The 27,849-nt window shown below is 44.1% G+C and overlaps 1 pseudogene; it reads left to right on the plus strand.

Annotated features, from left to right (window-relative positions):
- The first annotated feature begins 2,988 nt into the window (after window positions 1-2,988).
- Window positions 2,989-27,849, plus strand: part of LOC139386438 (calpain-9-like) — a 32,196-nt pseudogene continuing 7,335 nt past the window's right edge.

Genomic DNA, 27,849 nt, shown 5'->3' on the forward strand with positions numbered 1-27,849 from the left:
GCGTCTTGAAAGGCTGTCCTGTTGACCTTGCACGGAACAATGTCATCTACGAAAAAGCCCTTATCCACCACACGGCCATCGCTCATCCATATATTTATATGTACATATTCTTATTCATCCCTTTACACGTGTGTGTATAAGGTAGTTGTTGTGAAATTGTTAGGTTAGATTACTTGTTAGATATTTCTGCACTGTCGGAACTAGAAGCACAAGCATTTCACTACACTCGCATTAACATCTGCTAACCATGTGTACTGTATGCGACCAATAACATTTTATTTTATTTTATTTTTAATGGCCATGTCAGGGGTGAGTAAGGAAATAATTCCAGACTTCTTGAAGATCTCCTTGTCACTCACAGATCCAGAATACAACAATGACACAAGTGACAGCTCCATGTGGTGACGTTCCCAACATGCCCTTAAAGGTACAGTGTGACTTGTAGGAAGAAAAACGCCTCACTCTGCAGTAGTAGGGAAGATGGTGTTTGGCAGCGGTGTTCAGTGCAGTCGATCACTACCTGGGGGTCTGGATAGTCCTTGAACTCAGGTGGGCTTTGATGGTTTCCTTGGGGATCCATATCCGTGTTGATCCAAGCAGACAGTAGAGGAAGTTGGCCCAAGAGATCATAATCCGTCTCACTTTCGATTGGTGGAGGCTGAACTGATGGGCCAAATCCTTCTGCTTCAGACCCAGCGACATATGAGTCATAAACAAGAAGAACTCGTCGATTTGATGGCAGTGTCTGAACATAAAGAAAACCGTTTTAGTACAATATAGTCCTTCGGTCCATAACAAACAGTAAACCATGTTTAACAATTACAGTAAGATCCAATAATATTCTCTAAGTACTGTATTTAATGAAGTCCCTTACTGGTTTTCTTCCAGTAACACTTGTTTCAGATGGATTGGTGCTTGTGACTCTTATTAACTTGGTCTCTGCTGCTCAATCAAGTGCCAGAAGGCCATCAGGTGGGTGTAGTTTGCAAATCTGAAGACGGATCCAGAGTATTTGAATACCAAAAAAGCTCATTACTGTTATTGCCCATCTTCTCTAAGCATCAAGTAGCACTAGACATGACCTATCTGCTATTGTAGCCTGTTTTTCTTGTTACTGCAATTCGTACTGTAATTCACAGCATTGAATTTGTTTTAAAAAATCCTGGGAAGTGGACAAGACCCAAATCTTATTTGCAGCAATGACCTGGGAGCATTTTTTGGGGTTAACTGAAAACTAATGTCAACACAATATACATTCAATGTGCTTGTCTAGTTTTACATTTGTTATTATTTTACCTTTATTTAAATAGGCAAGTCAGTTAAGAACAAATTATTGTTTATAATGACAGCCTACCAGGGAACAGTGGGTTAACTGCCTTGTTCAGGGGCAGAATTACATATTTTTTACCTTGTCAGCTCAGGGATATGATCCAGCAACCTTCCGGGTACTGGCCCAACACTCTAACCACTAGACTACTTGCCACCCCTAAATAATAACGGACATGTTCTTAAAGGTAAGATGGACTTCGGTATAATAATAGTAAATAATAAACAATAGTAATGTTGGATAATAATAAATCATTACTGTACCTTGTGTAAAAACGTATATCCTCGTCAGAACCAGCAAATCGCTGTAGACCAAAGCCGTGTTAGGCGAACAGTTTCTTCAGCTCAGCTCGAAGCTCCTCAATTTCTCTTACATGTTAATGCTTTTCCATTAGGGCCATGTCCAGGGCTGTGGATTTAGGGGCATCACAGTAATCATGTGTCTGGACCGGATCAAGAGACGTCACAGTCCATAGGCAGCGCACCTTGTACTTCATCCTCCTCAGTCGGCGGGGCAGGAGGTTTCAGTCTTCTTTCCCAAACACCAGGTCTCTTTTGAATGTGCCAGTTCCACGAGAAGACTGTAGGAACAACACCTCTTTTTAGGTATTGTGCCCCCCCCTAATTTTTCCCTCAACAAAGTCACTCTTGACGAAATGTGTACTACACACCTGTGTTTGGTGACCATAAATTTGTCACAGCATACTGCCACCAACCACCTTTTTCTGAGTTCTACATCGACAGGGAAACTATGGAGGCTCATAATACCATTATATTTTGAGACACTGTTCATTAGCACCTCCTTCGTTGGGCTGTAATTTAAACGTAGTCATTGCGTACTATTTCAGTCAGAAATGCATCGGCGACAGTTATAACGAGTAAGCTAATGATAAAAACAAGTCAGCAACCCGGTAGGAAGTAAAAAAGAGTGTGGGAGGCAGTATAATGCATAGAGCCTATTCTGGTTCAGCTGACTTTGAGTTTTCTGTATGGGGTGAGTTAGTGTGACAGCAGTGGTCTAGCCCAGGCTGGGCCCAGCAGACATAATACACAGGTACTCCTCTCTGTTTCTCTTTCCACTAAAAAAGCAAATGCAACACAGGGTCTGTATACGTTCAACCCAGCGAGATAGCTTTACAGGTATTGCACTGTGTTGAGTCATCTGAAATTCAACATCTGAATTTGAACCAAATTTGAACTGTTATTTTACCCGTACCAAATGTATTCCTCTTCTCATTTCATCCTCCCCCTTTCCCATTTTCCTACAGTTCCTTCCTCCTAAAATGTCCCACTAAGCCCCCTATCACCTGCTCCATGCATTCACCCCCCCCCCCCCCCCCCCCCCCCCCCCCCCCCCCGTTGTAACTAAATACAGGCAATGTGTGGAAGAAGAATTGTGAAATAATGTGTTTTTAAAGGAAGAAGAGGAAAATGTGTGCGTGAGAAAGCAAGACCTTGACGTTTTAATAAACAGCGGTTGTAGGCCATCACACATTTAATCGACATGGGATTAACTAACCACGGAAAATGATGCAAATGGACGATAAACAATAGAGTTCTAAGTAAGATCCTGGTACCATGTCATTACCCCAACTCCAGCTGACTAACTTCCCGGAGGCTCTGCATACCTCTCCCAGATGGTTCGAGTAAGTGGGTGGGTAAGCCTATGTGTGTATTTAAGAACTGGATTTGTTTGTTGCACAATTCCCCAAAACGGAGCTACGACGAACAAATCGAGATAGGAATGTTGGTTCAATCTGACTTTATTTGCTAGGCCTATTATTTTCAAATTCATCTCAATTTTAGCATTGAAAATGGAGTCTCAGCAGGTCACACCTGGATCCATTGCCAACCCGGTAAAATTTGGGGGCCAAGACTATGTAGCTCTCCTAGATGCGTGCGTTAAATCCGGTTCGCTGTTCTCTGACCCAACCTTCACCCCGGACCAGAGCTCCATCGGTATGCCTACCGACCCAGACCCCAAAAAGGAGATCAAGTGGCTGCGACCCAAGGTAGGCTACCGTCCTATCGGCGTTTACATGATAGCCAGTCATATAGTCACGCTCAAAAACGTACTTCTACATTGCAATAGTCCAGCTTTTTACTCGTGATGGTCATGCTCATTTTATGGATATCTGTAGCCTATGTTATAATTTTTTATGTTGACATTATGAATTGCGTTTGAGGATATGAGTAAGTCTAGGTAGTTCAAGGCAGAGTTCAAAGTTGAGTGTTGCTCTTGGACAGATGTAGGTTACACCTGAACTGACTCACTGTCTGTGTTGCCAGGTTAAGCAAACATTTCTAGTCCAATTACCACTCAAAACCCGCCCACAAGGGCTGAAAAATAGCCCAAATGTCTTCATAATGACAATCTAAATACTTATGGTCAATTTGCTTTTACCTTGTTCTTTGCCTTTCTCCCTTTGTTATTGGTTCATCACACCAAATGATTTAAGGATTTAATCTGAACTATATAAGTGATTCATAGTGAATGATAAAGAGGTATGTGTTTTCTGGAAAAAAAATAATTCTGAAATGGTGTTAACACAATGTTAATCATTGTGTAATAGGGTTAATACAAGTCACATTGCTCTAAAATAATCGTATTCCTTTAAACGGGAGTATACAAATCTAAAAGCCCCAACAGTTATTTTATTTCATAATAAATGTCAATTAATGTGTGGTTGCAGCCTGATGTCCCAGTCATCCATCCTCTCTCTGGAGCACGATGAAAAGAAAAGAGAGAGGAGATCCATCAGGAGTCCAAGTACATCAAGATAGATTGATTAATAGTAGAATACACTATCACTACTATAATTTGATAGTCTGTCATGGATTTAGAGATAAGTACTCACCAAAACAGCTGTGCTGGTTTGATAGTAGCCCTCCATAGAGGATGGGGTGATCCCCATACAAGTTGCTGCTGGAATTCCCCATATGTTGCTCTACAGAGAGTATAACAACAGACAGAGCGATAATGAGGGATGAGTTTGAGAAACGGGGGCAATGAGACTTTACAGACAGATGACTGAAGGAAGCGTCTCTCTGTGTAGACTCACAAATAACGCTTAGAAAAGTTGCTCACCCTGCTTTTTTTCTTGTGTTCAGCAAACTCCCTGCCCGTATCCAGAGCACTCTCCTCCTGCTGTGAACTGCCACTCTGTCTGTTCTTTTTTGTTCCACCGATCCAAACTATTCACATCAAATGTAACTATTTACAGTCTGTTTCCTCTCTTCTTTTAGAGAAGAGGGTTGTCCCCATTTTACCTCAGCCTGTTGTGCTGAGTAGATGTCAGCGGTGAACAATGAGAGCATCCTTGCTGACGTTCCTTTGCACGTGGGCTCAGACTCTCATGATGTTCTCAAGACATCTTTCCTGCATTCTGTTTCTCAGCTCGACACCTTTCCTGCATTCTGTTTCTCAGCTTGTTTTTTTATTTTTTTTTATCAATGCCATCTGGGAGAAGGCACGAGAGCAAAATTTCCACGTTCCTGTAAATCTTTCTCCCCCGCTGCATCAGTGTGTCTAACCTAACCTCTAACCTTTCTATTTTACTGCCTCCTTTGTTGGTCTATTATTGAGTGTGGATCACTCCACTGTTGGTCAGCCTTTCCGGGGTCTCCTTTTGAAGAGAGGGAAGGAGAGAGCATCTAGACGTGGCTTGACGCCATTGAGCACAATGCTCAGGATGAGAGAGACTCGAGTGCCTCCAGTTGTTTGATGTTATCCGGAAGTCTCTGCTTGATCTCCCTTATCAGAACAACCATGTGGTCTATGCACTGGGTTGTCATGTCCTGTACCATTTGTGGGTCTATTCCTGTGGTGGAACTGAACCCCGGAGTCCACAGCCTCGAGCGGCAGGCGATGCTCATCCGTTAAGTCTAATTCCATGAGTTCACTCCTGTTCTTGTTGCATCATGACTCGTTCCACAAGAGAGCAGTAGAAGGTCATTAGATCAGATATGAGTTTTCCTGGATTGGCTGAATCTAGCTGGAAAAGTTTGTTGATCCTGTTCAACTCTCCCACGATTGGCCGCAGAAACTTCAGGTACACAAGTTGGCCTGGGTCAGTGGTAATGAGACTTTACAGGTAAAGTAGCTCTGCAGCCTAGTTTCTCTCGCTGTCTTTGGTGATCTGAAAGTGCAGTTTCAGCTCATCATACTGCGACAGTACTTGGTTGACACACTCACTGATTGCAAGCCATCTGGTGTCAGAGTTGCAATATCTTCAGAGGGCTTCACCAACATTGATGGTGGTATATATGTCTTCATATTCCAAGAGTCGCTGGGTGGTATTGGAGAACCATGTATATGTCTGTGACACCATACAATGCATTCGGAAAGTATTCAGACCCCTTGACTTTTTCCACATTTTGTTACGTTGCAGACTTATTCTCAAATGGATTAAATTAATGTTTTTCCTCAATCTACACACAGTACCCCATAATGACAAAGCAAAAACAGGTTTTTAGAAATGTTAGCAAATGTATAAAAACTAAAAACCAGATACCTTATTTACATAAGTATTCAGACCCTTTTCTATGATTAGTCAGTCAAATGTATTTATAAAGCCCTTTTTACATCAGCCGATGTCACAAAGTGCTGTACATCTGCAAGCAATGCAAGCAATGCAGATGTACAATCACGGTGGCTAGGACAAACTCCCTAGGAAGAAACCTAGAGAGGAACCAGGCTCTGAGGGGTGGCCAGTCCTCTTCTGGCTGTGCCGGGTGGAGATTATAACAGAACATGTCCAAGATGTTCATACATTCATAGATAACCTGCAGGGTCAGATAATAATAATCACAGGGGTTGTAGAGGGTGCATCAGGTCAGCACCTCAGGAGTAAATGTCAGTTGGCTTTTCATAGCCGATCATTCAGAGTTAGAGACAGCAGGTGCGGTAGAGAGAGAGTCCAAAACAGCAGGTCCGGGACAAGGTAGCACGTCCAGTGAACAGGTCAGGGTTCCATAGCTGCAGGCAGAAACTGGAGCAGCAGCATGACCAGGTGGACTGGGGACAGCAAGGAGTCATCAGGCCAGGTATTCCTGAGGCATGGTTCTAGGGCTCAGGTCCTTCGAGAGAGAGAATTAGAGGGGGCATACTTAAATTCACACAGAACACCGGATGAGACAGGAGAAATACTCAAGATAACAGACTGACCCTAGCCCCCCGACACACAAACTATTGCAGCATAAATACTGGAGGCTGAGACAGGAGCAGTCGGGAGACACTGTGGCCCTGTCCGACGATACCCCCAGACAGGGCCAAACAGGCAGGATATAACCCCACTGTCATGACATGGCCCTTTCTGGGTATAAAGCGTGGCATTCCCCTCTTTCTCCCTCCTACACCCAGATTCTGTTATCTCAGGTCGTAAATTCCTGGAGGAGACTCTCTCCTCCTGGCCATGCGGTATAGAGAGAGAGTTTCACAGTAGAACAAAGGGATTTCTTCTACATCACAGAACTTGAGAACTGAACAATATCCATGTTTTGGAGAATGTGTAAACGGTCGGTGGAGAAGCCAGCTATGACCCGGTACATTTTATTTCATGTTTGTGACCTCATGAAAGACAATACAGCCACATTACCATAACTATGTTTATACAGGTGCCTATTGAGCCCGACAGATTAAGAGCAAATCTTAGATACTAATTACTAGTCTACAGCTACAAATTGTTTACCTGGGATGCGAAGACTGACAACCACCGAAACATCTATTCTATAAGAACATTTCTGAATGGTACTCTGAAGTGCCCATTCTAACCACAAAAGACTTCAGAAAGAGAGAGACGCACGGATGAAACTTTAATGATTCCAAAGACACGACACCACCCACTTTGCCAAAGCACACCACCCACTAGAGGGATATCTTCAACCACCAACCTACTACCCTGAGACAAGGCCGAGTATAGCCCACGAAGATCTCCCCATGGCACGAACCCGAGGGGGGCGCCAACCCAGACATGAAGATCACGTCAGTGACTCAACCCACTCTGGTGACGCATGGAAGAGCACTAGTAAGCCAGTGACTCAGCCCCTGTAATAGGGTTAGAGGCAGAGAATCCCAGTGGAGAGAGGGGAACCGGCCAGGGAGACAGCAAAGGTGGTTCGATGCTCCAGTGCCTTTCTGCTCAGGGTAGCCTAGTGGTTAGAGCGTTGGACTAGTAACCGGAAGGTTGCAAGTTCAAACCCTGACAAGGTACAAATCTGTCGTTCTGCCCCTGAACAGGCAGTTAACCCACTTTGGGCCGTCATTGAAAATAAGAATTTGTTCTTAACTGACTTGCCTAGTTAAATAAAGGTTAAAAAAAAAAAAAAAAAACACCCCTACACACCCCTACACTCAGTCATAGGACCTACTGAAGAGATGAGTCTTAAATAAAGACTTAAAGGTCGAGACCGAGTCTGCGTCTCTCACATTGATAGGCAAACCATTCCATAAAAATGGAGCTCTATAGGAGAAAGCCCTGGCTCCAGCTGTTTGCTTCGAGATTCTAGGGACAGTAAGGAGGCCTGCGTCTTGTGACAGTAGCGTACGTGTAGGTATGTACGGCAGGACCAAATTGGAAAGATAGGTAGGAGAAAGCCCATGTAATGTTTTGTAGGTTAGCAGTAAAACCTTGAAATCAGCCCTAGCCTTAACAGGAAGCCAGTGTAGAGAGGCTTGCACTAGAGTAATATGATACCGTTTTTGGTTCTAGTCAAGATTCTAGCAGCTAACTGAAGTTTATTGAGCAACTGGTATAGATGACAAATAATGGGACAAATTTCCCAAATACAGGTGTGCCAAGCTTGTAGCGTCATACCCAAGAAGACTCGAGGCTGTAATCGCTGCCAAAGGTGCTTCAACAAAGTACTGAGTAATATATTTGCAAATGGGGTATTGTGTGTAGATTGATGAGGGGGAAAAACGATTTCATCATTTTTAGAATAAGGCAGTAACGTTAAAAAAAAATGTGGAAAAAGTCAAGGGGTCTGAATACTCTCCGAATGCACTGTATATTCAACATTTTGTGGAAGAACATTCACTGCTTTGGAGGCACAGAATTGCAGGGATTGACACACATTTAATGTAGACAATATTCGGAATAGTTGCTTGAATTTTTGTCAGGGTGGAATTGTTTTTGCCACACATTGTAATGCAGCCATCTGTGGCTAGACCGACGCAGTTGTCAATGGGCAATTTATTGCCATCAAGAAACTTGAACAGGGCAGTGGTCAGTGAATCACCAGCTGGAATGTTGATAATTCCTCCAAATGTGCTTATGATTTAAGAAAGTTTCTTGCTGTGGTATCTTATCACCCCACACCATTGCCTCTTGGCTGTGACATTAGTACATTCATCAATAATTAACAAGTAAGATTCATTCCCAATGTCCTTTATTAGTTATCCATGCACTGCAGGCCCTATAGCTGCATTTATGAGCACTGTGCATTTTGTTCTGTGGATATTGATTCCTATCTTTGCAACACATCTCAGGTGATCTACAGTTGCAATGCTGGAGTGGCATGCAATATCTGCAGCCATCTGTAACTCTGATCGTTTAACTGTGTTATTTTCTTTTACAAATATATACTGAACAAAAATATATAAATGTAAAGTGTTGGTCCCATGTTTCATGAGGTGAAATAATAGATCCCAGAAATTGTTCATACGCACAAATACGCACAAAAAGCTTATTTCTCTAATTTTCTGGACAAATTTGTCCCTTATATCCCTGTTGGTGAGCATTTCTTCTTTGCCAAGATAATCCATCCACATGACAGGTGTGGCATATCAAGAAGCTGATTAAACAGTGTGATCATTACATAGGTGCACCTTGTGTTGGGGGCAATAAAAGGACACTCTAAAATGTGCCGTTTTGTCACACAACACAATACCACAGATGTCTCAAGTTTTGAGGGAGCGTGCAATTGGCATGCTGACTGCAGGAACATCCACCAGAGCTGTTGCCAGGGATTTGAATGTTAATTTCTCTATCATTAGCTGTCTCCAATGTTGTTTTAGAGAATTTGGCAGTACGTCCAACCGACCTGGCAACTGCAGACCACGTGTTACCACAACAGTCCAGGACCTCCACATCTGGCTTCTTCATCATCTGAGACCAGCCACTTGGACCGCTGATGAAACTGAGGAGGACATTCTGTCTGTAATAAGTAGGTGGGCCTTGCTCCCAAGTGGGAGGGCCTATCCCCTTCAGGCCCACCCATGGCCGCCCCTGTCAGTAGTGAAATCCATAGATTATTAAAGCCTAATGGATTTATTTACTTGCATGATTTAATTATATGAACTGTAACTCAGTAAAATGTTTGAAATTGTTGAGTTTCTATGTTTGTTCATTATAGTTCCTGTGTCATTTTTTTTAAATGGAGCAGCATTTCTCTTGTTTCTCCGTTTGTGCATGAGAAATAAGATCGGCGTCGTGGACTCACATTTCTGATTTGCAATGCCTACAGTAAGCTTTTCTGTCATCTCCTGGGATGCACTTAATCCATTCCGTTATACCTGTTCTCTTTCCCAGTCTTTGCAATATTTTCTCCCATATTTTGCCCAATTTACCTGGCATTCAGACAGTTGAATCGTGTCTAGCCAGTAAACTAGCGTGTGAAATCTGTTCCTCTGGCCTCACCTCTGTGCATCGCCCTCTCATCTGACTTCAGCTTTCTGGCCAATGTTAGCTAGCTAGCTACATAACCAGAGGGAAAGCACATTGTTCGACTCTCTCTCCCTCTCTCTGAAACGGTTGGATTATTAATGATCAGTTTCTCTCCCTTGCTGTGTTGGCTGTAATGATTGGTATGGCTGGGGGTGGTTAGGTTGCAAAGAATGAGACCAATAATACTTTTGAGGGAGAAGTATGTAGTTATCTAGTGCTGTTCTTTGTTAAATTTCACAACACCTGCCACGATGTGCGTTCTCTCACTGACGTGACTCAGCTGCTCAACAGTACTACATATACACCCCTCCGGCCTGCCCCTCCCTTCCAATGACTGTATATGAAGCTCCCTCCACGCCACCACTCACTCACTCAGCAACAGCCTCACTGCCTGACAGCGAAATTAATAGCTAATTTAAAATAAAATAAATATGCGATCGCAGCCCTTACAAAAAAATGTTTTTTGGAACTGCAGTCGACTGTGGTATTTTGGACGCAGTAATAGAATAACTGCAGTGTCCTGCCTTTATACCGCACTCTAAACTGCAAAGTTACTGCAGTCATGTTATTTTGGACGTAGTATTTGCAGCATACTGCAGTTATACAGCACAGTATTTGTAGCATACTGAAGTTATACTGCACGCTGACCGCAATCTTTTTTCGTAAGGTATTTAGAATAGCCCAAAAACCTGCAACCCGTGACATTTTCACCCACGACATAGTTTTCAAAGTAGCCCAATTTGCTAGAAAACCGCGAACATGGCAACACGGCTCACTGTCAGGTGAGGTCTAGTTTTGAGAAAGATAGATCGATCTGATGGAGCATGTTCAGAGAGAAGATGGAACTGACAGAACGGACAGAGCATGTTGAGAGAAAAGAAAGAGAACTTACAGACCACACTCTGAGTCTGAGCCAAACAGCTGGACAGGATATCTCTAACAGCAGAACAGAGATGGAATGACGAGATAACAACCGGAGAAGCCATGAGACTTGTGTGAGGCAGTTTACATCATTAACATTGCCTTGTCATCATCCAGTCAACTGTTATTACAGAAATTAGTGTTGTATTGGTTTCACATTCCCTCAGACTCAACGGCAATATGTGCTGTGGGGTAAACTGTAGTCTTGAACTCTGTCCCTTGTCCCTTCTCTCTCTCTCTCTCTCTCTCTCTCTCTCTCTCTGTCTCTGTCTCTGTCTCTCTCTGTCTCTCTCTGTCTCTGTGTGTGTGTGTGCTGTTTTAAACATCATAGGATGGAGTATCATTTCAGTAACAGTAGACAATCAACTCCAACTCACAGTTTTCCTATATAATTGCCCTCACTTCTTAAAACCTATTCTCCTGGGAATGGGGTTGAGAGATCCTCTTTCTTTCCTCTACATGGACACACAGGGCAGCTGTTTACTGTTAGAGAGGTGTGTGTGTGTGTGTGGGGGGGGGGGGGGGGGGGGATCTACAGTTTCCTCAATCCTCAGGAAATTATTAGAAATTAAAAGTGGGGGAGAGATGGGTAAATGGAGCCATTTTCAGCATCACCATTTTTTATTTATTTTATTTAACCTTTATTTAATTAGGCAAGTCAGTTAAGAACAAATTCTTATTTACAATGACGGCCTACACCGGCCAAACCCGGATGACTGTCGTGGAAATTTCCTCTATTTACCAAATCATGGGAGCAAACCACAACACAAGTCAGAGTTAGTTATCAAAGTCCATCTTTAATTATATGAGCTCTATCACAAACCTGTGACTCTCAGATCGATTCAGTGTCTATCAATGAATTCTCTGAGAGCCCCTTCCACATTTCAAATGAGGTCCTTTATAGCAAAGACACACACAGGATAAGACAGCATAGACATAATAAATCGTTCAGCTTTGTCTCCTTACTCAAACCCCGAAACCATAAACCCATCCTCCATATCAACAGGCATATATCAAATTGTCATTTAGATACAACCAACTCTGCATACAACCAATCCTGGACAAGCTCACGGAGAGGATAGAATGATTCCAGACACTGGGAAAAGTAGGGAGTGGGGGGGGGGGGGGGAATCTACAGTTTCCTCATCCTCAGGAAATTATTAGAAATTAAAAGTGGGGGAGAGATGGGTAAATGGAGCCAAGTAGGGAGTGAACTGGCACACAAACACAGTGGAGCAAAATATATGTTTCCACATGATGACCCCTTGACCTCTCCCCTCTCTGCGGCCCATGCAACTTAGTCTTGACATAGAACAGATAACTGCAACCTCGCCACAGTATTATACAAAAATACCATTCTGATGAGAAGTAACTTATGATGAATATAAAACATCTCACATATGTTACCAACAAATTCTGATTCTTCCACAACATGACTCTGGGCCAATTGTGCGCCGCCCTATGGGACTCCCAGTGACGGCCGGTTGTGATACAGCCTCGATGTCAAGGGAAATATAGTATTCTTTCTAACAAAGATATCTTCCTTATATTTCAGGATGTTGTGTATCCCTGAAAATAATCAGAATTCATGTAAACATAACAGTTTTAAAAACATAGCTTGTCCAAAAAAAGTGGTTTCTTGGCACAACTCAATCCGGGTATGGGGTAAGTTGAGCATAGGGACAGGGTCAGTTGAGCCGCCTTGGGGTAAGTGGATGTTGGTGTCCTGTGACAGTGGGTGATGGTGCTGGTAGGTCAAAGTTGAATTCATCAAATAAAATAACATTTTGTTGGTCGAGTACACAGTTCAGCAGGTGTTATAGTGGGTGCAACGAAATGTGTTACTAGCTCCTAGCATTGCATTAAAATGGTCAAACAAGTACACAACTAATAATAATAAAAAACTACAAAATATCCAGGAATATATAGATAAAGATATCCCCTGATACTGACCCTTTTCGCCCAGTGTTGGAGTCAACATGGGCCAGCATCTCTGTAGAACACTTTTGACACGTGGAATCCATGCCCGACAAATTCAGGCTGTTCTGAAGGCAAAAGGGGGTGCATCTCAATATTAGGAAGGTGTTCCTAATGTTGGTACACTCAGTGTATTTTAAGATGTCAATGCCAAACTTAATATGGTTCATCATGGTGTTGTTGTTGATGACCCTAAAACCTTTCAAGCTGACAGGCCATTACGAAGTCTATTTACCAAGGATTTAAATGGACACGCAAAATCGGATTCCCTGATTTATCAGTAACTCAGGCTCTGCCAGCTGCCGATCACCATAATTGCCTGCAGTTGATGTGCTTATAAAGGCTTCCTGGCAGAGCAATGCCCTTGACCTGGTTGGTCCTGCTGCCTGGGGATGAAGTGTGGAAGTGACAACCTGGTAGTGTGTTGCCTAACTGTTTGCTAAAACTAACCTAAACCCCATATCATAACAATAGTTAACATGCATATTGCCTCTTTCTTTTTATAATAGGTGACTGTTGGCTTCTGGCTGCCCTGTCCTGCCTTACCATGCACCCCAATCTCTTTGTCAAAGTGGTACCACCTAATCAGAGCCTGACAGAATCCTATGCTGGCATCTTCCACTTCATGGTAAGACGTGGGGAGGGTTCATGAGCTTGCAGTGTACATGTGTTCTGCATACTCACTTTTTGTGAATGCATTGAGAATGTTCCTTACTATCTTATTAGAGTAGCATGTCTTGTAAAAGAGTGAGAGAAGCAAAGGTAGGACTGAAAATAGTAGTAGAGATGGAGAGGTGGAATTAAGGAGTTCTCAAGGGAACAAAGGGAATGAGAGAACAGAGGACTGTGTCAGCGTGTGTATGACAGAGAGTGTGTGTTATGGGAGGAGGTGGATCAGGGTTCCCCAACTGGCGCCAACTGGTGTCCGTCCCGTGGACCGAATTTGGCCAGTGGGTGATTTGTGTTTTTTAATAGTTGGACATAAGACTATAAAAACTCCAGCAAATCAGCTCCAACTTTTGAAAAGTTTTTGAAATCTGTTCCTAAGTATTCCCAAGCATCATAGAGATATACAGTGTCTTACAAAAGTATTCATCCCCTTTGGCGTTTTTCCTATTTTGTTGCATTACAACCTGTAATTTGAATGTACTTTATTTGGATTTCATGTAATGGACATACACAAAATAGTCCAAATTGGTGAAGTGAAATGGAAAAAAACGGACTTGTTTAAAAAAATTCTAAATGGAGAAGTAGTGGTGCGTATGTATTCACCCCCTTTGCTATGAAGCCCCTAAATAAGATCTGGTGTAACCAATTACCTTCAGAAGTGACATAATTAGTTAAATAAAGTCCACCTGTGTGCATTCTAAGTGTCACACGATCTGTCTCATGATCTCAGTGTTTATACATACACCTGCCCTAGAGTCTGCACCACCACTAAGCAAGGGGCACCATGAAGACCAAGGAGCTCTCCAAACAGGTTAGGGACAAAGTTGTAGAGAAGTGCAGATCAGGGTAGGGTTATAATAAAATATCAGAAACTTTGAACATCACACAGAACACCATTAAATCCATTATTAAAAAATGGAAAGGATATGGCACCACAACAAACCTGCCAAGAGAGGGCCGCCCACCAAAACTCAGGGACCAGGCAAGGAAGGCACTAATCAGAGAGGCAACAAAGAGACCAAAGATAACCCTGAAGGAGCTGCAAAGCTCCACAGCAGAGATTGGAGTATCTGTCCATAGGACCACTTTAAGCCGTACACTCCACAGAGCTGGGCTTTACAGAAGAGTGGCCAGAAAAAAAGCCATTAAATAAAGAAACTTTCCAGTGAAATGCTTACTTACTAGCCCAAATATAAGATAAATATTTAAACAACAAAAAATTGAAATAGTAACACAATAACAAGGCTATATACAAGGGGTACCAGTACGAAGTCAATGTGCAGGGGGGTATGAGGTACTGTAGTTTAGTTGAGGTAATACAGTATGTACATGTGGGTAGGGTTAATTGACTAGGCAATCAGGAAATAGTAACACAGAAAATAGTAATACAATAAAAATATTAACGAGGCTATAGACGAGTACCAGTACCGAGCCAATATGCAGGGGGTAGTTGAGGTAATACAGTATGTTCATGTGGGTAAGGGTAAAAGTGACTAGGATATATAATAAACAGAGTAGCAGCTGCGTGTGTGTGTGTGTGTGTGTGTGTGTGTTTTCTGTGTGTGTCAGTGTAGTATGTATGAGTGTGTGGGTAGAGTATAGTGAGTGTGCATAGAGCCAGTGCAAGGGAGTTATTGCAAAACAATTAATAATAAATCCATGTAAATTGTCCGGGTAGACATTTTATTATCTGTTCACCGCTCTCCATGCGGTAGCAGAGAGAACAGTCTATGACTGGGTGGCTGTAGTCTTTTTAGGGATTTCCTCTGACACCGCCTGGTATAGAGGTCCTGGATGGCAGGGAGTTTGGCTACAGTGCCTTGTGGTCAGATGCCGAGCAGTTGCCGTACCAAGCAGTGATGCAGCTAGTCAAGATGCTCTCAATGGTGCAGGTGTAGAACTTTTTGAGAATCTGAGGGCCCATGTCAAATCTTTTCAGCCTCCTGAGGAGTATACCACCTCAGTAACCGGCGATGCACAATTGGGCTTTACTTGGCTCATCGTGTTTCCTCCAACACATTTGGTGTGGCTGGCTTTCGGGTTAAGCGGGGTTGTGTTAAGAAGTGTGGTTTGGCGGGTCATGTTTCGTAGGACATATGACTTTACCTTTGCCTCTCCCAAGCCCATTGGAGAGTTGCAGCGATGAGACAAGACAGTAATCACGAAAATTGGGGAGAAAAAGGGGGCAATTCTTTTTTTAAATCCTGTAAAAGAAAGAGACACCCCACCGATCTTACTGGACTCTGCTGTTCTGTCCTGCCGATACGTAGAAAAACGTAGCTAGATGTGTCCTTGTTCAGCCATGACTCTGAGACCCACAGTTCTTAATGTCCCATCTCTCCTTCCCCTCTTTCTCTTTCCCCTCCTCTCTCCCCTTTTCCCTCCTCCCTCCCTCGCTCTCTCCCTACATCCTCCTCCTTATGCCTCATCCTTCCTCCCTCCCTCCCTCCCTGTCCACCCTCTTTATGCCTCCCTCTCCATCCATGCCCCCCACCCCACCCCCCCGTGTAGTTCTGGCAGTATGGTGAGTGGGTGGAGGTGGTAGTAGATGACAGGCTACCTGTACGCGAGGGCCGCCTGCTCTTCAGCTACTCCTGTACCCCGCAACGAGTACTGGAGCGCCCTGGTGGAGAAAGCCTATGCCAAGTCAGTCACCAGCATATGCGTCTGTCTGTGTGTGTGTGTTTATGTACAGTGCCTTGCGAAAGTATTCGGCCCCCTTGAACTTTGCGACCTTTTGCCACATTTCAGGCTTCAAACATAAAGATATAAAACTGTATTTTTTTGTGAAGAATCAACAACAAGTGGGACACAATCATGAAGTGGAACGACATTTATTGGATATTTCAAACTTTTTTAACAAATCAAAAACTGAAAAATTGGGCGTGCAAAATTATTCAGCCCCTTTACTTTCAGTGCAGCAAACTCTCTCCAGAAGTTCAGTGAGGATCTCTGAATGATCCAATGTTGACCTAAATGACTAATGATGATAAATACAATCCACCTGTGTGTAATCAAGTCTCCGTATAAATGCACCTGCACTGTGATAGTCTCAGAGGTCCGTTAAAAGCGCAGAGAGCATCATGAAGAACAAGGAACACACCAGGCAGGTCCGAGATACTGTTGTGAAGAAGTTTAAAGCCAGATTTGGATACAAAAAGATTTTCCAAGCTTTAAACATCCCAAGGAGCACTGTGCAAGCGATAATATTGAAATGGAAGGAGTATCAGACCACTGCAAATCTACCAAGACCTGGCCGTCCCTCTAAACTTTCAGCTCATACAAGGAGAAGACTGATCAGAGATGCAGCCAAGAGGCCCATGATCACTCTGGATGAACTGCAGAGATCTACAGCTGAGGTGGGAGACTCTGTCCATAGGACAACAATCAGTCAGTCGTATATTGCACAAATCTGGCCTTTATGGAAGAGTGGCAAGAAGAAAGCCATTTCTTAAAGATATCCATAAAAAGTGTCGTTTAAAGTTTGCCACAAGCCACCTGGGAGACACACCAAACATGTGGAAGAAGGTGCTCTGGTCAGATGAAACCAAAATTGAACTTTTTGGCAACAATGCAAAACGTTATGTTTGGCGTAAAAGCAACACAGCTCATCACCCTGAACACACATCCCCACTGTCAAACATGGTGGTGGCAGCATCATGGTTTGGGCCTGCTTTTCTTCAGCAGGGACAGGGAAGATGGTTAAAATTGATGGGAAGATGGATGGAGCCAAATACAGGACCATTCTGGAAGAAAACCTGATGGAGTCTGCAAAAGACCTGAGACTGGGACGGAGATTTGTCTTCCAACAAGACAATGATCCAAAACATAAAGCAAAATCTACAATGGAATGGTTCAAAAATAAACATATCCAGGTGTTAGAATGGCCAAGTCAAAGTCCAGACCTGAATCCAATCGAGAATCTGTGGAAAGAACTGAAAACTGCTGTTCACAAATGCTCTCCATCCAACCTCACTGAGCTCGAGCTGTTTTGCAAGGAGGAATGGGAAAAAATGTCAGTCTCTCGATGTGCAAAACTGATAGAGATATACCCCAAGCGACTTACAGCTGTAATCGCAGCAAAAGGTGGCGCTACAAAGTATTAACTTAAGGGGGCTGAATAATTTTGCACGCCCAATTTTTCAGTTTTTGATTTGTTAAAGTTTGAAATATCCAATAAATGTCGTTCCACTTCATGATTGTGTCCCACTTGTTGTTGATTCTTCACAAAAAAATACAGTTTTATATCTTTATGTTTGAAGCCTGAAATGTGGCAAAAGGTCGCAAATTTCAAGGGGGCCGAATACTTTCACATACTTTACTTTTTTGCACTGTATGTGTGCGTGCATGCATCCTTGCAATGTCTTACATCATTTTAGTGTTTGTGTGTCTGGCTGTGTGTGAAAATATCACCTCCCTCATTCCTCAATCCTTCTACCACACCACAGGCTGATCGGGTCGTATGGCAGTCTGAAGGGAGGTAATATCTCTGAGGCAATGGAGGACTTCACAGGCGGCATAGCCTACTCCCTCCCTGTCTCCTCACGCACCCCAAGGGTCATGTGGAAAGCCCTCTCCGCTGCCCTGTCCCGTGGCAGCCTGCTCAGCTGCTTCATACAGGTACACAGACACACACATACACACAAGAACGCATGCACACACACATAGCGAAGAACGCATTCACACGCTCACAGACAAATCACACACACACCCATGGCACATGTATGACTTATAGACTTTATGATGAATGCTGTACCAACATAGCTACATACAGTGCAAGTTCTCCCACTTAAAATGTTCATCATAGGTACACTTCAACTATGACAGACAAAATGAGAAAAAAAAATCCTGAAAATCACATTGTATGATTTTTAATGAATTTATTTGCAAATTATGGTGGAAAATAAGTATTTGGTCACCTACAAACAAGCAAGATTTCTGTCTCTCACAGACCTGTAACTTCTTCTTTAAGAGGCTCCTCTGTCCTCCACTCGTTACCTGTATTAATGGCACCTGTTTGAACTTGTTATCAGTTTAAAAGACACCTGTCCACAACCTCAAACAGTCACACTCCAAACTCCACTATGGCCAAGACCAAAGAGCTGTCAAAGGACACCAGAAACAAAATTGTAGACCTGCACCAGGCTGGGAAGATTGAATCTGCAATAGGTAAGCAGCTTGGTTTGAAGAAATCAACTGTGGGAGCAATTATTAGGAAATGGAAGACATACAAGTCCACTGATACTCTACCTCGATCTGGGGCTCCACGCAAGATCTCACCCGTGAGGTCAAAAATCCCAGAACCACACGGGGGGATCTAGTGAATGACCTGCAGAGAGCTGGGACCAAAGTAACAAAGCCTACCATCAGTAACACACTACGCCGCCAGGGACTCAAATCCTGCAGTGCCAGACGTGTCCCCCTGCTTAAGCCAGTACATGTCCAGGCCCGTCTGAAGTTTGCTAGAGAGCATTTGGATGATCCAGAAGAAGATTGGGAGAATGTTATATGGTCAGATGAAACCAAAATATAACTTTTTGGTAAAAACTCAACTCGTTGTGTTTGGAGGACAAAGAATGCTGAGTTGCATCCAAAGAACACCATACCTACTGTGAAGCATGGGGGTGGAAACATCATGCTTTGGGGCTGTTTCTCTGCAAAGGGACCAGGACGACTGATCCGTGTAAAGGAAAGAATGAATGGGGCCATGTATCGTGAGATTTTGAGTGAAAACCTCCTTCCATCAGCAAGGGCATTGAAGATGAAATGTGGCTGGGTCTTTCAGCATGACAATGATCCCAAACACACCGCCCAGGCAAATGAAGGAGTGGCTTCGTAAGAAGCATTTCAAGGTCCTGGAGTGGCCTAGCCAGTCTCCAGATCTCAACCCCATAGAAAATATTTGGAGGGAGTTGAAAGTCCGTGTTGCCCTGCAACAGCCCCAAAACATCACTGCTCTAGAGGAGCTCTGCATGGAGGAAAATACCAAAATACCAGCAACAGTGTGTGAAAACCTTGTGAAGACTTACAGAAAACGTTTGACCTCCGTTATTGCCAACAAAGGGTATATAACAAAGTATTGAGAAACTTTTGTTATTGACCAAATACTTATTTTCCACCATAATTTGCAAATAAATTCATTAAAAATCCTACAATGTGATTTTCTGGATTTTCTTTCTCATTTTGTCTGTCATAGTTGAAGTGTACCTATGATGAAAATTACAGGCCTCTCTCATCTTTTTAAGTGGGAGAACTTGCACAATTGGTGGCTGACTAAATACTTTTTTGCCCCACTGTACCTTCCTCACACCTCTCCTTCGTCAATAGCTACTGTGATGGCAAGTGTGATTCTTACTGTGTATGCAGCACCTGTGGTGAGTTGCTCTCTATGTGCTGTGTATCTCCACAGGCTAGTAACTATCGTGAGATAGGCACAGTGACTGCAGAGGTACTGGTGAAGGGCCATGCCTACGCCATCACAGACACTGACACGGTATGTAGCATACTGTGCTTCACCAAGCTAAGGTCATCAGAAAATAATCCACTTTTATATTTTGGATAGAAAATCTTTGCACTTTGCTCACATAATTGTTTCCGTTTCCAGTAACACTACATTTTAAGGGGTCATTATTACAGTTTAATAACATGTGTAATTACATTGTAACAAGTATTGTAGTTAATTGTAATCTCATAGTTGTACTGGTGGTAATTGCAGTCTGTAATTACAGAGGTGTAACAACAAATGCTTCTTACCATGCTTGTTACAAATGGGCAAGTTTCCACTAAATTCACTAATGATTCTTCTCAGCTGCATCCAATTCAGTGACAACTGTCACAAGGTTGTAATCTCTTGTGGCTAGATGCACTGGATGTCCTTGTGCCTCTTTGCAGTTTCTACTCATTTAAATCTCCTCGTGTTCCTGTGGTTTTGACTGGGCTACTGGTTCTATCCTGTGTTGGAGCCCGTTCTGCCACGCACATTGTGTTAAGGCGGCACAGCCTGCCCCGAGACATCCTCCTGCGGGCTTGGGAAAAGCCTTCGGATCTCTCCACCGATCTCGCAGAGTACCAGAACCTCTGGGAGGTATTCAACAAGGCTCGCGCCACATCCCTTCCCCCGCATCGTCCCGACAATTGCGCCATTGATCTGCTCCGGGGCAGCACACCGCCTCAGGAGTGGCTTTATTCTCTATCTGGCCCACAGACCAAGGCCATGGAGGACTACATTGAGGACTCTCTAGCTGCAGGGAGCATTCATCCTTCTGAATCCCCTGCCGACGCACGGTTCTTCTTTGTGGAATAAACAGACAAAACCCTGCGTCCGTGTATCGACTACCGGGGCCTCAATGACATCACGGTAAAAAAATCGTTACCCTCTACCACTCCTCTCCTCGGCATTCGAGCCTCTAAAAGTACCTGGTTATGCTGTTCAGACTGACCAACGCTCCCACAGTGTTTCAAGCCCTGGTCAACGTGACATGATAAACCGGTTTGTGTTTGTCTACCTCAACGACATTCTTGTCTTTTCCCTTTCGACTCAAGAGCATGTCCTCCACGTCCGATAAGTCTTCCAGCGCCTCCTGGAGAACCATTTGTTTGCCAAAGCAGAGAAATGTGAACTCCATTTCTCCACTATATATTTTTTAGGATACGTCATCGCTGCAGGGAACCTTCAGATGGATCCTGACAAGGTGAGAGAGGATGTGAATTGGCCCCAACCCACATCCAGAGTGCAGCTGCAGCGTTTCCTGGGATCTGCACATTTCTACCGCCGCTTCATTTGGGGCTACAGCACCCTGGCTTCCCCCCTCTCTACACTCACCTCTCCCAAGGTTCCGTTCACGTGGTTCCCAGATGCTGACTGGCCGTTTCTGAGTCTTAATTATAGTTTCACCACTGCCCCCATCCTAATCCATCAGGACCTGTCCCGTCAGTTCGTGGTGGAGGTCGACGCTTTGGACTTTGGAGTAGAGGCCGTTCTACCCTGGACAAAAAGTTGTATCCCTGCGCTTTCCTGTCCCATCGCCTTAATTCCGCTGAGAGGAACTATGACATTGGTAGTTGGGAACTTCTTGCAGTCAAGGTGGCCCTTGAGGAGTGGGGGCACTGGCTTGAAGGGGCGGAACACCCATTGTTAGTATGGACCGACCATAAGAATCTAGAATATCTTCGTACCGCCAAATGCCTCAACTCAAGGCAGGCTCGTTGTGCTCTGTTATTTACTCGGTTCTAGCCGGATGTTCGTCCCTGCTTCGGCCCTTACGGTTGTGGATAGGTTTTCCAAAGCCGCACATATAGGTGAACCTCATTGACTACCATACGGGTGTCATCCAAGGTCATAATAAAGATATTACTTATAATGTGTACAAGATTAACCTCCTTGCCATCCAAGTTGGAGAATAAACCCACTAGTACACCACAGAGTGTAATGTAATTACTAGGTGTTACACTTCATTTTAACTAGCTAAATCCTGTGTATCTTGAGGATAACTTAACTTACTTGTAATGAATGTATACTTGTGAAGTACATTCCCTATCCTAACAGCCTGGCTAGTATCACGAGTTCGTACAGGTCGAGAACCGTTCGTCCTCAGAAACACAATCCAACCAAGCTGCACTGCTTCTTGACACAATGCCCACTTAACCCGGAAGCCAGTTGCACTAATGTGTCGGAGGAAACACCGTACACCTGGCGACTGTGTCCGCCACAGGAGTCGCTAGTGCGCGATGGGACAAGGACATTCCTGCCTGCCAAACCCTCCCATAACCCAGACGACGCTGGGCCAATTGTACGCCGCTCCATGGGTCTCCCAGTCTAGGCCGGCTGCGACAGAGCCTGGACTCGAACCCAGAATCTCTAGTGGCGCAGCTAGCACTGCGATGCAGTGCCTTAGACCGCTGCACCACTCGGTTGGCCCTCTGGGAAATTAATTTCAGCCTGGATTGGATTGGCATTTTAGTGCGTCTGTATTTGCGCGTCATCATGTGTGCGAGATGAGTAGACCTTTGCTCAAGGAGAGTGAGACAGTCAAACATTGCAGGCTTACCACTGTTGTGTCATCGGCAAACTTGAGGATGTTGTTGGAGTCGTGTTTGGCCATGCAGTCATGAGTAAACAGGGAGTACAGGCGGGGACTGAGCACGCTCCCCTGAGGGGCCACCGTGTTGAGGATCAGCGTGGACACCTGATGTGTTGTTCCCTATCCTTACCACCTGGGGGCGGCCCGTAAGGAAGTCCAGGATCCAGTTGCAGAGGGAGGCGTCTAGTCCCAGGGTCCTTAGCTTAGTGATGAGCTTTGAGGGCACTATGGTGTTGAACGCTGAGCTGTAGTCAATGAACAGCATTCTCACATAGGTGTCCTTTTGTCCAGGTGGGAAAGGGCAGTGTTGAGTGCAATAGAGATTGCATCATCTGTGGATCTGTTGAGGCGGAATGCAAATTGGAGTGAAGGGAAATCTTAATGCTACAGCATACAATGACATTCTAGACTATTCTGCGCTTCCAACTTTGTGGCAACAGTTTGGGGAAGGCCCTTTCCAGTTTCAGCATGACAATGCCCCCGTGCACAAACCGAGGTCCATACATAAATGGTTTGTCGAGATTGGTGTGGAAGAACATGACTGGCTTGCACAGAGCCCTGACCTCAACGCCATCAAACACCTTTGGGATGAATTGGAACACCGAACTGCGGGAGGGGCAGCAAATGGGGGAAATGGAGGACCAACTCCATATTAATGCCCATGATTTTGGAATGAGATGTAAGATGAGCAGTCATGTAGTGTAGGAACAAACTTTCTCTGTAATTACAGACTGCAATTACCACCAGTTACATCCTGTACTAACAACATGTAGCTATGAATAATCACAATGAATTACAATACTTCTTATTGTGTTATTACACTGCAATAAGGTCCCCTTCAAATGAAGTGTTACCATTGTGTGTGTGTGTGGTTCAGGTGAAGAAGCCGGATGGTGAGGCCTTGTTGCTACGGCTGAGGAATCCCTGGGGCTTTGTGGAGTACTCTGGACCCTGGAGTGACAAGTAAGGAAGAGTATGTGTGCGCGTGCAAGGTACGTGCGTGCGTGCACGTTTCATTTTGTCGTTACACAGGCTGGGACTACACCCAGCCTGGTCAATAGAAATAGACTTTGATGTTGGAACGTTTCAAAGGTTCCATAAAACGTCACTGTATGCCTTCCTTGGCACCTCGCAACAATGTTTTTTTAAACGATTGAACTCGTGATGCTCAGACCATTGCGCCACCGCAGTTCACAGTGCTCTACCAAGCTGTGAGAATACTTGATGGTTAATAGCGAGTTTTTTTTTTTATTAGGAGTAAAGACTGGGACGATGTGGATGCTGCTGAAAAGAAAAGGATTGAGCTGAAAAAGAGTGAGGATGGAGAATTCTGGTAGGTTCTGGCATTACAAACACACGTAGACACTAACATACCTACAAAAATAACACACACACACACACACACACACTCTGACAGTCTGTATCCTCTCTGTGTGTCAGGATGAATGTGGAGGACTTCAACAGGCTGTTTGACACAGTGGAGCTGTGTAGCGTGAACCCTGAACCCATAGTGGACGGTGACACACCCGACTCCCCTGCCGCCCCCACCTCTGCATGGACACTCAGCTCCCACAAAGGCTCCTGGGTATCGGGCTCCACCGCAGGGGGCAGTCGTAGTTACCGTCGTGAGTGTGTTTCAAGTTTCACAAGTGATATGTACGGGATACACATGGTATACATTGTCCAATGAAATGCTTACTTGCAGGTAAGGAGGAATGGGGGGGGGGGAGTGGATAAACTGAACAGTATAATAAGAGTCTGGTAGCAGCAGTTGTGATTTGTGTGTAGCATGAATGTGTGTTTTGTGTGTGTGGGTGAGTGCATGTGTGCTAAGGTTCGGGAGAATCGGAGCAGGTAGTCAGTCCAGTTCAAGTGTTGATGGCTTGTAGATAGAAACGGTCTCTGAGCCTGTTGGTATCAGACCTCGTGCTCCGATACCGTCTGCCAGGGAGAGCAGATCCCTGGGAGAACCGGGAGAACAGCTCGTTCCAATGGCATTTACTCCTTTCCTTTTCATCAAACCTTTCTCTACCCCCGTTATCTAGCTATCCCTCTGTCTCTCTCTCTCTCTCTCTCGTAGGATCCTTCTGGAAGAATCCCCAGTTCCAGCTTGTCCTTGCCGAGCAGGACAAGGAAGAAGAAGATGATGATGAAGATGAGGATGAAGAGATGACCCCGGAGGAGAAGACTGTGGCAGAGAAGCAGAAGAAGAAAGCAAAGCAGTGCACCGTGCTGGTGGAACTACTGCAGAAAGACCGGAGAAAGAGGAATAAAATTAACTTTCTCCACATCGCCTTCCACATCTACAGGGTGAGAGAGAGAGAATGTGTCGTCAATTGTATGTGCTGTGAATGTGAACATTCTACATTTTCAGTTAATCTGATGTCTTTCCTGTATATGCAGGTTCCTCCAGAGGTGAGTATTTTGTAGTAAAGTATTTGAAAAACACAACTATTTACTTTAGTTAGACTACACTTTTAAATCGACCAACCATGGTCGCTGCTCCCTCTCTCTCCACCATCTCCTTTACTCCATATTTTCTATCTCTTTTTCTCTCTCCTCTACCCTCCCACTCTCGTAGCTCCAGGGCCTGTGTTTGGCGGCGGCAGGGTAGCCTAGTGGTTAGAGCGTTGGACTAGTAACCGGAAGGTTGCAAGTTCAAACCCCCGAGCTGACAAGGTACAAATCTGTCGTTCTGCCCCTGAACAGGCAGTTAACCCACTGTTCCTAGGCCGTCATTGAAAATAAGAATTTGTTCTTAACTGACTTGCCTAGTAAAATAAAGGTAAAATAAAAAAAATAAAAAATAAAATTTGGACCAGAGTTTCTTCTCTAACCAGCACCCTGTAGGGCGCTCTGGGAAGTACCAGCCCCTCAGGTACTTCAGTAGCCAGACTTTACTGCAAATATGTCACATTTTTATGAAAACAGTCAATACACTTATTATTAGATTTTCTTTGGAGCCTTTATTTTGGCAGAGGAGTCGCATTGAGACCAATGTCTCCCTTTCAAGAGAGCCCTGCATAACAAGACCAAGCAATTACACAGATACTACAATCAAGGCAGGAGTATAGGAAACACACAAAGAAAAATACAAAAAACACAAACATTAAAGGACCTCCATATATACTTTCATTCATTTTTTACTCCCATAGAGGTTGTCTTCTTGCCCTTTGTCACCGTAGGGCTGTGTGGAGGAAGGTGAGGCTGGACCCGGGAAACTACGTGATCCTGGCCTCCACCTACAGGCCCAACGTGCCTGCGGAATTCTTCCTCCGCGTCTACTCCAAGACTGGCAACAATCTGGGGTACGGAGAGGGGGGGGATGATGATGATGATGAAGATAATTGATGAAGATAATTAGTAACAGACTGATGGTGCTCCTCCTTGTATTCCAGGACCCAAGACTTCACTTGCTCCACTGGCTTCCTCACGGTGAGTTAAACCTTACTGAAGTCTAATTCTACTGCAGTCCTGCTCTCCAGTTCACCAAGCCAACTGTCTGTGCGTGTGTGTCCTTCACAGGTAATGTCAATGCCACCAGTCTTGCCAGAGGATCGCAAGAGAGTACAGAAGACCTTTGATGAGGTGGCGGGGCCGGTAGGAATTCTCTCATCTCTAAATATAACTCAATCATAGAAGATAAATGTCTCCCTTAGACAGTCTTAACCTCCTGTTCTCTCTCCCTGGCAGGATGACAAGCTGAATGCTAAGGAGTTCATGAAGCTGGTTAACTCAGGTTAGATCATTAATGAACCCATAAGAGTCTAAGCCCTGTCTAATCCGGGGGGGGGTTTAAGACCCCTTGAAGTATCCCAAAAATATATTCAAAATGAAAAAATATAGATATTTTTTTGGCCTTACTGCTATTGTTCAATACAAACACGTTGAATAACAGATTCACAACATGAAACAACAGCTAAACGATGAATCTTGTGTGGCCTGTGGGCGTCCTAGAGCACAACAACCGCCATGTATGTGTTCGTGAGAGTCATATTATTGGGCAGCCCAAACTGTTTGGACGCTATAGACAGACGTTGTCAGATTGGCTCAGATGAGGAAGGGCGACGTAGGCGAATGTGGTGGATTGAGACGCATCCAATGCTAAAACATTTATCTCTAGCTTAAACTGACAGATTTCTATGGGGATTTGTTATTATTATGCTAATTAGATTTCCGTTGACATCAACCTTAGGGAGTTTAATGAACTCGGGTTGTCATTACAAGGTGATATGTTAATTTAGTCAAACCATGTTGCAGAACTCTTTAAACTGCTGCAATGAAGGCTACCACTATTGCATGTTGCTGGGGAATATTCGTACACAGCAGTACCAGTAAAAGCCAGTAGGTGGGAGCAGAGTAGTAAGAGACACATTTTTTGGGGGAAACAGATTACTTTTCTAGGCAAAACCTCATAGCTAGTATACCATTACAATCCTCTGCCTCGTTCACCCCTCCCCTCTCTCCCTCTCTCTCAGTTCTGGAGAAAGACTACCAGCTGCCACTGGAGACATGCAGACAGCTCATCTTTGGAGAGGAAGTATCCTTTTATTTGGCCAGTTGTCACAGCGTTTCCCCTTACATCTCACTGGCTTTGTTTTTCTTGCTAGGACCCGTATCCACAAAGCATATTCAGAGTAGATCTGCTGATCTAGGATCCGTCCATATAATCTTATTGATTATGATCTAAAAGGCTAATCTGATCCTAGATCAGCGAGGTTGGATGTTAGCTCATTAGAATATTGGCCACATCGAATGGGTGTCACCTCTGTTATGTATAGCTTACAGTGCCTTGCAAAAGTATTCATCCCCTTGGCGTTTTTCCTATTTTGTTGCATTACAACCTGTAATTTGAATGTACTTTATTTGGATTTCATGTAATGGACATACACAAAATAGTCCAAATTGGTGAAGTGAAATTTAAAAAATAACTTAAAATGTAAAAACGGAAAAGTGGTCCGTGCGTATGTATTCACCCCCTTTGCTATGAAGCCCCTAAATAAGATCTGGTGTAACCAATTACCTTCAGAAGTCACATAATTAGTTAAATAAAGTCCACCTGTGTGCAATCTAAGTGTCACATGGTCTGTCAGATGATCTCAGTATATATACACCTGATCTGAAAGGCCCCAGAGTCTGCAACACACCAAGCAAGCGGCACCATGAAGACCAAGGAGCTCTCCAAACAGGTTAAGGACAAAGTTGTGGAG

This window comes from Oncorhynchus clarkii, chromosome 27 (assembly GCF_045791955.1).
Source record: "Oncorhynchus clarkii lewisi isolate Uvic-CL-2024 chromosome 27, UVic_Ocla_1.0, whole genome shotgun sequence".
Classification (NCBI taxonomy): Eukaryota; Metazoa; Chordata; class Actinopteri; order Salmoniformes; family Salmonidae; genus Oncorhynchus; species Oncorhynchus clarkii.